This window comes from Sciurus carolinensis, chromosome 5 (assembly GCF_902686445.1).
Source record: "Sciurus carolinensis chromosome 5, mSciCar1.2, whole genome shotgun sequence".
NCBI classification, from domain to species: Eukaryota; Metazoa; Chordata; class Mammalia; order Rodentia; family Sciuridae; genus Sciurus; species Sciurus carolinensis.
The window spans coordinates 83,343,955-83,354,528 of record NC_062217.1 but is presented as its reverse complement, the minus strand read 5'-3'; the positions used below and the strand labels follow the sequence as shown (position 1 = coordinate 83,354,528).

At 37.2% G+C, this 10,574-nt stretch overlaps 1 protein-coding gene across 1 annotated transcript in view; it reads left to right on the top strand.

The window, feature by feature from the left end:
• The first annotated feature begins 7,755 nt into the window (after positions 1–7,755).
• Sgcg (sarcoglycan gamma) overlaps positions 7,756–10,574 on the top strand; it is an 83,784-nt gene continuing 80,965 nt past the window's right edge. The window contains exon 1 of the mRNA XM_047554531.1: positions 7,756–7,911. The gene's annotated coding sequence lies outside the window, so the exon portion shown is untranslated. The remainder of the gene's footprint in view (positions 7,912–10,574) is intronic.

The window sequence follows — 10,574 nt, the reverse complement described above, 5'->3', positions numbered from 1 at the left end:
CTGGAGGAAGAGGAGAAGCGCAGCAGGTCGCTTGGTCTAGGAGTGACTGCATCAGAGCCACAGGCGGTTGCCAGAGGAGGAGGCGAGTGGTGAGTTGTTTGGACTCAAAGCGACCACTCCTGAACACAGGTGGCCTGCCTGGAGGAGGAGCGCGGTGGGTCCTTTGGTCTTCGAGCGACCGCTCCTGAACACCCGGGGGGCTACCCTGAGGAGGAGGAGGAACAGGGCGGGTCACTTGGACTCAGAGTGACTGCCTAGGGCTACGGGCGGTTGGCGGGAGGAGGAGACGCGAAGTGAGTTGCTTGGACTCCTAGTGACTGCATCGGAAACTAGGAGGCTGTCCAGAGGAAGAGGTGTGTGGCGGGTCTCTGGGTCTCAGAGCTATTGTACGGAGCTCCAGGTGGCAGCTCAGAGGAGGGGCCGCATAGCCAGGCAATTAGGTGCAGAGCAGGGTCCCAGGACCTAGGCGGCTTCTTGCTGGAAGAGCCACACAGAGACACGCCTAGGGGCCGAGTGATGTTTCCAGGACTGTGGGCAGATTCTCTGAGGAGAGGCAGACTAAGGAGACTCATCTGCGAAGGGTGAGGCTCCCAGGCCCAGAAGGTAGGTCCAGGCCCCTGGGAACGTTGCAGAGGAAGACAGCCCAGCCCAGGCGGTAGTAGTAGATTGAGGGGAACCTCTAGGAGGGGAACTGACCAGCAAGACCTCCCCACCGGGTGAGTCTTCGCTGCTGGGTGAGGTTTTCCCACAAGGACAGTAAAACCAGAGACACAGGCACAAACAGGCCTTGCCTCAGCCCGCAGCCTAGTTCCCCTTTGGAAGACCATTGGTCAACAAGTGGAGGCACCTCTCCCCACTAGCAGGGAATATACCCCACCTGAGGGTCACCAACCCTAGAGAGGCAGCTTCCTTGTGGAGCACCGCATTATCAACTTCCTCCAAGACTTCAGGCTACTGAAGGATAAGAGGGGATATACTAGCAATCTTCAGGGACATTATAAGTCAATAGAGGAAATCTGCAATATCTTAATGACCCACTGATTCCTGAACAATATGAGAAAACAAGGGAAGAAAATGCCCCAAACAAATCTAGATGTTACATCAATAAAATCCAACGACAGCATGGTACAAGAAATGACAGAAAGGGAGTTCAGAATGTACATAATTAAAATGATCAGAGAAGCAAACAATGAGATGAAAGAGCAAATGCAGGCATTGAATGATGAGATGAAAGAGCAAATGCAGGCATTGAATGATCACACCAATCGACAGTTAAAAGAGCAAATACAGGAAGCAAAATATCATTTCAATAAAGAGTTGGAGATAGTGAAAAAAAACCAAACAGAAATCCTTGAAATGAAGGAAACAATAAACCAAATTAAGAACTCCATAGAAAGCATAACCAATAGGATAGAACAGCTGGAAGACAGAACTTCAGATATTGAAGACAAAATATTTAACCTTGAAAACAAAGTTGAACAAACAGAGAAGATGGTAAGAAATCATGAACAGAATCTCCAAGAACTATGGGATATCATGAAAAGGCCAAATTTGAGAATTATTGGGATTGAGAAAGGCGTAGAGAAACAAACCAAAGGAATGAACAATCTATTCAATGAAATAATATCAGAAAATTTACCAAATCTGAAGAATGAAATGGAAAATCAACTTCAAGAGGCTTATAGGACTCCAAATACACAAAATTACAGCAGACCCACACCAAGGCACATTATAATGAAAATACCTAACATACAAAATAAAGACAGAATTTTAAAGGCTGTGAGAGAAAAGAACCAAATTACATTCAGGGGGAAACCAATACAGATATCAGCAGACTTTTCAATCCAGACCCTAAAAGCTAGAAGGGCCTGGAACAACATTTTTCGAGCTCTGAAAGAAAATGGATGCCAACCAAGAATCTTATACCCAGCAAAACTTACCTTCAAATTTGACAATGAAATAAAATCATTCCATGATAAACAAAAGCTAAAAGAATTTACAAAAAGAAAGCCAGCATTACGGAACATTCTCAGCAAAATATTCCATGAGGAAGAGATAAAAAACAAAGAAGCAAATCAGCAAAGGGAGGAATTATCCTAAAGGAACTGTCAAATAAAGGAGGAACCAAGGTGTGTCAAAAAATAAATAAATAAATAAATAAAATTTTAAAAATGAACCAAATGACTGGGAATACAAATCATATCTCAATAATAACCCTGAATGTTAATGGCCTGAATTCATCAATCAAAAGACATAGACTGGCAGATTGGATTAAAAACAAAGATCCAACAATATGTTGCCTGCAAGAGACTCACCTCATAGAAAGAGATACCCATAGACTAAAGGTGAAAGGATGGGGAAAAACATACCATGCACATGGACTCAGCAAAAAAGCTGGAGTTTCCATCCTCATTTCAGATAATGTGGACTTCAAGCCAAAGTTAGTCAGAAGGGATAAAGAAAGACATTTCATACTGCTTAAGGGAAGCATAAATCAGCAAGATATAACAATCATAAACATCTATGCCCCAAACAGTGGCTCATCCATGTATGTCAAACAAATCCTTCTCAATTTTAGAAACCAAATAGAATGTAACACAATAATACTAGGTGATTTTCACACGCCTCTCTCACCACTGGACAGATCTTCCAAACAAAAATTGAACAAAGAAACCATAGATCTCAATAACACAATCAATAATTTAGACTTAACAGACATTTATAGAATATACCATCCAACCAAGAGCGAATACACTTTCTTCTCAGCAGCACATGGATCCTTCTCTAAAATAGACCATATATTATGCCACAAAGCGAATGTTAGCAAATACAAGAAGATAGAGACACTACCTTGTATTCTATCAGATCATAATGGATTGAAGTTAGAAATAAATGAAAGAGTAAAAAACAAAAACTACTCCAACACCTGGAGATTAAACAATATGCTATTATATGATGAATGGATAACAGAAGATATTAGGAAGGAAATTAAAAAATTCTTAGAGGTAAATGAGAACAAAGAAACATCATATCAAAATCTCTGGGACACTATGAAAGCAGTACTTAGAGGAAAATTTATTTCATGGAGCGTATTTAATAAAAGAAGTAAAACTCAACAAATCAACGACCTAACACTACATCTCAAAGCCCTAGAAAAAGAAGAACAGACCAACACCAAAAGTAGTAGAAGAGAGGAAATAGTTAATCTCAGAGCTGAAATCAACAAAATTGAAACAAAAGAAACAATACAAAAAATTGACAAAACAAATAGTTGGTTCTTCAAAAAAATAAACAAAATTGATAAACCTTTAGCCACACTAACAAAGAGAAGACGAGAGAAAACCGAAATCAGTAAAATTCGGAATGAACAAGGAAATATCACAACAGAGACGACTGAAATACAAAACATAATTAGAAGCTATTTTGAAAATCTATACTCCAAAAAAATAGAAAATTTTGAAGACATCAACAGGTTTCTAGAGACATATGAATTGCCAAAACTGAACCAGGAGGACATACACAATTTAAATAGACCAATTTCAAGTAATGAAATAGAAGAATTCTTCAAAAGCTTACCAACAAAGAAAAGTCCAGGACCAGATGGGTTCTCAGCCGAGTTCTACAAAACCTTTAAAGAAGAGCTCATTCCAATACTTCTCAAAGTATTCCGTAAAATAGAAGAGGAGGGAACCCTCCCAAACTCATTCTATGAAGCCAATATTACCCTGATACCTAAACCAGACAGAGACACATCGTGGAAAGAAAATTTCAGACCAATATCCTTAATGAACATCGACGCAAAAATTCTCAACAAAATTTTAGCAAATCGCATACAAAAACATATTAAAAAGATAGTGCACCATGATCAAGTGGGTTTCATCCCAGGGATGCAAGGTTGGTTCAACATCAGGAAATCAATAAATGTAATTCACCATATCAATAGACTTAAAGACAAGAATCACATGATTATTTCAATAAATGCAGAAAAAGCATTTGATAAAATACAGCACCCCTTCATGCTCAAAACACTAGAAAAAATAGGGATAGTGGGAACATTCCTTAACATTGTAAAGGCCATCAATGCTAAGCCCATGGCTAATATCATTCTAAATGGTGAAAAACTGAAAGCATTCCCCCTAAAAACTGGAAGAAGGCAGGGATGGCCTCTTTCACCACTTCTTTACAATATTGTCCTTGAAACTCTAGCCAGAGCAATTAGACAGACCAAAGAAATTAAAGGGATACGAATAGGAAAAGAAGAACTCAAACTATCCCTATTTGCTGATGATATGATTATATACATAGAGGAACCAGGAAATTCCACCAGAAAACTTTTAGATCTCATAAGTGAATCCAGTAAAGTAGTGGGATATAAGATCAATGCAAATAAATCTAAGGCATTTTTATACATAAGTGATGAATCTTCAGAAAGAGAAATTAGGAAAACTACCCCATTCACAATAGCATCGAAAAAAATAAAATACTTGGGAATCAATCTCACAAAAGAGGTGAAAGACCTCTACAATGACAACTACAGAACACTAAAGAAAGAAATTAAAGAAAACCTTAGAAGATGGAAAGATCTCCCATGTTCTTGGATAGGAAGAATTAATATTGTCAAAATGGCCATACTACCAAAAGTGCTATACAGATTCAATGCAATTCCAATTAAAATCCCAATGATGTACCTTACAGAAATAGAGCAAGCAATTATGAAATTCATCAGGAAGAATAAAAAACCCAGAATAGCTAAAGCAATCCTCTGCAGAAAGAGTGAAGCAGGGGTATTGCAATACCAGATCTTCAACTCTACTACAAAGCAATAGTAACAAAAACGGCATGGTATTGGTACCAAAATAGAAAGGTGGATCAATGGTACAGAATAGAGGACACGGATACAAACCCAAATAAATACAATTTTCTCATACTAGACAAAGGGGCCAAAAATATGCAATGGAGAAAAGATAGCCTCTTCAACAAATGGTGCTGGGAGAATTGGAAATCCATATGCAACAGAATGAAACTAAACCCATATCTCTCACCATGCACGAAACTAAACTCAAAATGGATTAAGGACCTCGGAATCAGACCAGAGACCTTGCATCTTATAGAAGAAAAAGTAGGTCCAGAGCTTCAACATGTCGGCTTAGGACCAGACTTCCTCAACAGGACTCCCATAGCACAAGAAATAAAAGCAAGAATCAATAACTGGGATAGATTCAAACTAAAAAGCTTTCTCTCAGCAAAGGAAACTATCAGCAATGCGAAGAAAGAGCCTACAGAGTGGGAGAAAATCTTTGCCAATCATACTTCAGATAGAGCACTAATCTCAAGAATCTATAAAGAACTCAAAAACCTCTACACCAAGAATGCAAATAAACCCATCGACAAATGGGCTAAGGAAATGAATAGACACTTCACAGAAGAAGATCTACAAGCAATCAACAAACATATGGAAAAATGTTCAACATCTCTAGTAATAAGGGAAATGCAAATCGAAACCACCCTAAGATTCCATCTCACCCAGATTAGAATGACGATTATCAAGAATACAAGCAACAACAGGTGTTGGCGAGGATGTGGGGAGAAAGGTAAACTCATACATTGCTGGTGGGGCTGCAAATTAGTGCAGCCACTCTGGAAAGCAGTGTGGAGACTCCTTAGAAAACTTGGAATGGAACCACCATTTGACCCAGCTATCCCACTCCTTGGCCTATACCCAAAGGACTTAAAATCAGCATATTACAGAGATACAGCCACATCAATGTTCATAGTTGCTCAGTTCACAATAGCCAGATTGTGGAACCAACCTAGATGTCCTTCAATTGATGAATGGATAAAGAAACTGTGGTATATATATACAATGGAATATTAATCAGCCATAAAGAATGATAAAATTATGTCATTTGCAGGCAAATGGATGAAATTGGAGAATATCATGCTAAGTGAGATAAGCCAATCTCAAAAAACCAAAAGACGAATGATATCACTAATAAGTGGATGATGACACATAATGGGGGGTGGAAGGGGTTAGTGTTAGGGTTAGAGTTAGGGTTAGGGAGCGGGGCAAGAATGGAGGAAGGAAGGACTGTATAGAGGGAAAAGAGTGGTGGGAGGGGTGGCGGGGAAGGGCAAAAATAACAGAATGAATCAAACAACATTACCCTATGTAAATTTATGATTACACAAATGGTATGCCTTTACACCATGTACAAACAGAGAAACAACATGTATCCCATTTGTTTACAATAAAAAAAAAAGTTCATTGTTACAAACCCAGTTCACTGACTGATGAAAAGTTCCCTCGATATGTAACTTTTAAATAAGTGGCATTTCAATCAGAATATAGAGTTAGAATTTTGAGTTCAAATATCAGAATATAGAGTTTAAATTTTTACTTTTCAGACACATACTAATACAAACTTATATCTCATATTGTTGTTAAATTATTTATTTTTGTTAAGAATTTACACTTATGCTATAAATTTGTGTCTAACTGATTTGCCCTGGGAGAAGAGATAATAATGTGCAGAGAATTCATGAAAGACTTTTAAACACCTTATAAATATATGATTAGTTAAAGCTATGCCAACTTTTAACTTAAGGCCTGCAGCTGTTGGTGTGATAGAAGCATCAAATTTCAAGAGAAGTTAGAGTATGAATAAAGTAAAGGAAAAGTCCCCTGAGAAGAAAATAAAATAAAAATTAAGCATGTGAATGATCATTGCATTGCTGCTTATATTCAAGTTTTAGTGCTAAAAGGTAAATTTCAAATATATAATTTAGATTGTTTCAGTTCATACTACAAACTAGGCTCCATAAAGAAAATGCAAAATAAAAGATTAAGCTTACTCAAAAGTTTGATATTTATTTTATTTGCCCCTTTTAAAAATTGGATTTAATTGTTTTTAAAGACAATTTAAGATCACATAATTACATTCACATACTTCGTTAAGTATAATATAAATGTTAGTGTACTGGAGAATAAGTGTCACAATTTTAGCACAAATTTTGTTTACCTTCTATTTATTATGATAATCATTATTTGCGTTTTTCTCCTCAAATATCTACCTTTTTCACTTAAAAAAAGTCTAAAGGAAATGTGTGTGTGTGTGTGTGTGTGTGTGTGTGTGTGTGTGTGTTACTGGAGCGTAAACCCAGGGGAACTCTATTACTGAACTACATCCCCAGCACTTTTTTTGTTTTGTTTTATTTTAATTTGAGACAGGGTCTCACTAAGTTGCTGAGGCTGACATCAAACTTGGAATCCTCCTGCCTCAGCCTCCTTGGTCACCAGCCTCTTCATCACCAGGCCTGCTCCACTGTGCCCAGCAAGGGAAGTGATTTTTAAAGACTGTTGTTTAATAATTTGCAGCTTTTTGGGATGACTCTAGTATACATATAATACTAATAAAGTCCCAAGTTCTAAACGTTGCATGTTAACTGGAAGTGATTGTTCATGATATTTTATCAACATTAGACTCTGCCAGAAACTAGTCTCAGAAGTTTCTTCTTATTCATTTAAGGTAAAGTTTATTTTAGAAAGTTATAATTAAATAAGACAGTCATGATTCAGGGTTTAAATGTTGGAATGTTGGTTTTGTAAGAATGGTTTGGACTTGTTTTGTTTTGGGCACACTGAGAACTGCATGCTGGAAGTGGTTCCCGAACAATTTCAAGTGTGGCCTGAGCTGTTTATGTCACTGAGTAAAATTAGATGTGCCTGTTGCTAGTACCAGCAGCTGAAACCCGAGCCGAAGTCAAACACTGTGAGAGCCTTTTCTCCCTGGTTAGTTGGTGAAGCCCAGCTCCTTCCTTGCATCCTGTAAGTAATGGAAAAGTTTGAAACACTCTCCAGTAGAGCTCAGGCCAGCTGTCGCTAATTCACGGGTGTTTTTCAAAATTTCTAAGGTAAGTAACCGGTTTAAGTTGGATTTTATATAATTAAAACTTTAACTTAAAAAACAAAGAGTTAATATGGTTTCTTAATTTTTTTTTCTTCCTAAGTAGAAAAATACTTGGTGAATTTAAATGAAATTTAAACTCATAAATTATTTCTAATAAATGTTCAATTATTAAGAAAATTAAGTTAGCTACTCATTTCAGCTGTTTAGTTTATTCTGATTACTAAAATGGCTGTATATTTTAGCATAATCATATATTTCTCGTTATTTCATTTTGTAAAATATGATAGCATTACCATAATATTGGGCATTAAATTGTATACTGTAGTTAATTTAGGCAAAGTATAATCTTTATGATCACCTTCTTTCAATTCTACTCTAAATTTTTGTGATAAAATTATATTTGTTTTAGAGTTTATTGATAGTTTTGTTAGGGAGATTAAGAAGTAGACTAAAGTTAATGGGAACAAAAATCAAGTGGTTTTATAATGTGGGGATAAGCAAAATAAGAGCAAAATATCAACCTGGTTCCCTAACTGTTCTTGGACTAAAAATGGGAGGAATGTTTCTCTCCCAAAATCTGAAAAAGACTTAAGTGCTGCTCAAAATATATGAAAAAGTAAAGTAAGTTGAGTGAAAGAAAAGATGTGCTAGCACTTTTGCTTACTAAAGTTGTGTGTCCCTTCTGTTTCCTAATATGTGGCACTTGGAAAACAAATTTTTAAAGAAAGTAATAAAGCAAGATAATAAGGGAAAATATAACTCAACTGCCTGAATGATTCATCAACAGGATGGAGTAACTCACTAGTACAAAAGAAACTTCAAAATGTACCACATTTACTTTTTGCTCTTTTTCTTGAAAACATTTTGCAACACGAGGTACGAAGAGGCATACTTCAGGAATTTCAAAACTAATGGTTCAAGTTGGGGTTAGTGTTATAGGTTCTAGAATTTGAGATATTCTTTCAAACCCAAATGAAAAGGAGTATTTCAGTACAGTTAGATATATATCTAAAGATACACAAGTACGAGTTTCCACATAATGCTGGCTAAGCTTTCATGTAATCTACTGAAAAGAAATTTGTCATATATTGTCCTATAAAAAGAACACTTTCTGGTCATTAACTAAATTGCTATTGGAAGGAATGTGGAAATTAAATGCTAATTGTGAATTATGAGACGTGTCCAATCTGTTCAGCACTGTGTATTTGGGAAGGGCTGCGGTTCTTCCTCTGCTGTACACTCCATGGCCCATCATGGCTTCCCTGCTGCTTCCCAGTCCTGCCCACCATTGCTGTGGCTTCCCAGGGGGGCAGTGAAAAAGAGCAGAGCCTGAAGATGACTGCCTTGCTTCAGAACTGCCTGAGCCTCCCCACGTGTTTCTTTCTATCCTTCCTCCTTTTCTCTCAGCCTTATCAACATTTCTCTGGCTTTATTCTTGGATCTGCCACAGGGCCAGAAAATTCTATGATGTTTTCATGAGTACTGTAGAATCCATCTCCCACCATATTTGCCCTGTGGACTGCCTGTTTAATTTTATGTGTTATGCTGTAGAGAATTTTATGGGAAGATTGTACAGGAGTATTTAGTAATTTGTGACTTTGCAAAGAAAGGTCTCCAGACCTCTCAGAATCCCTCAAAATATCCAAGTCTACTGAACTTGAGGATGCCTGGTTTATAGCATACCATCAAGGATCTGTGAGGCTGGAGACTTAGGGAGGGCTCGCTTGCGTTCAAAGGTATTTGCTCTTGATCCTACTGTAGAAGGGAGTCCCTGGAACATTTACAACATAAGAACTGTGTGGTCCTATTTATTCTTTGGAAGAACCACCCTCTTTGCCATGGAAAATAAATTATGGCAGTGGAGGAGGAAGTGAGGGATACCTTAATATCTAGCTTCACCTTTATGACTATTTTAACTTAATTTTTAAATTTTCACTTTACTTGGGAAACATCTTTGAAAAGTGTAACACTTTTATAACAATAAATGGTGAAAAGTTTAGATTGTAGCATCAGATTGTTGTGTTCTGATTACACGATCTCCTGTGGATTACTTAATTTCTAATGCCCATTTCCTCATTTGTAAAAGGGGGGATTAAGTCCATAAAAGGCACTTGGAAAGTTTCTAACTTCTGAGGAAATAGTCATCCATATCATCATTCTCATCATTTAAAACATATAACCTATTATCTTGACCCCCACTGACAGGAAGTGAGGGAAGAATCTCAGGGAATAGCTGTGAATGGTTAAAATGGCTAGCCTGCTTCTCCGATCCTCTAAAACAGCCCCATGAATAATCCCTAACCAAGCAGGAGATTCCAGGCTGAGGCTATTTCTGCTCCAGCTGAGAATGTTCTCCTCATGCAGAGACAGCCACTGAGGAGTGGTGTGCACATTCCAGGATGCAAATAGCAAACCCTGCTTGAGTTTTCTGCAGCTGACAATCTCTAATGATAAAATTTAGCCACATCAACAACAACAACAACAAAAAGAAAACCAAATAACTGTTTAGATTTCCTATGAAAATTTTCCTTTCATTAAACATTTTGTGTCTTAATGAAAAATTTTTATCAAATATTCTGAAATGTTAATCTTGGTGAAACATAGAATGCATTTTGCATGTGAATATTTTGGCACCATTTGAAAGTCACATTAAATCATCCATTCCAA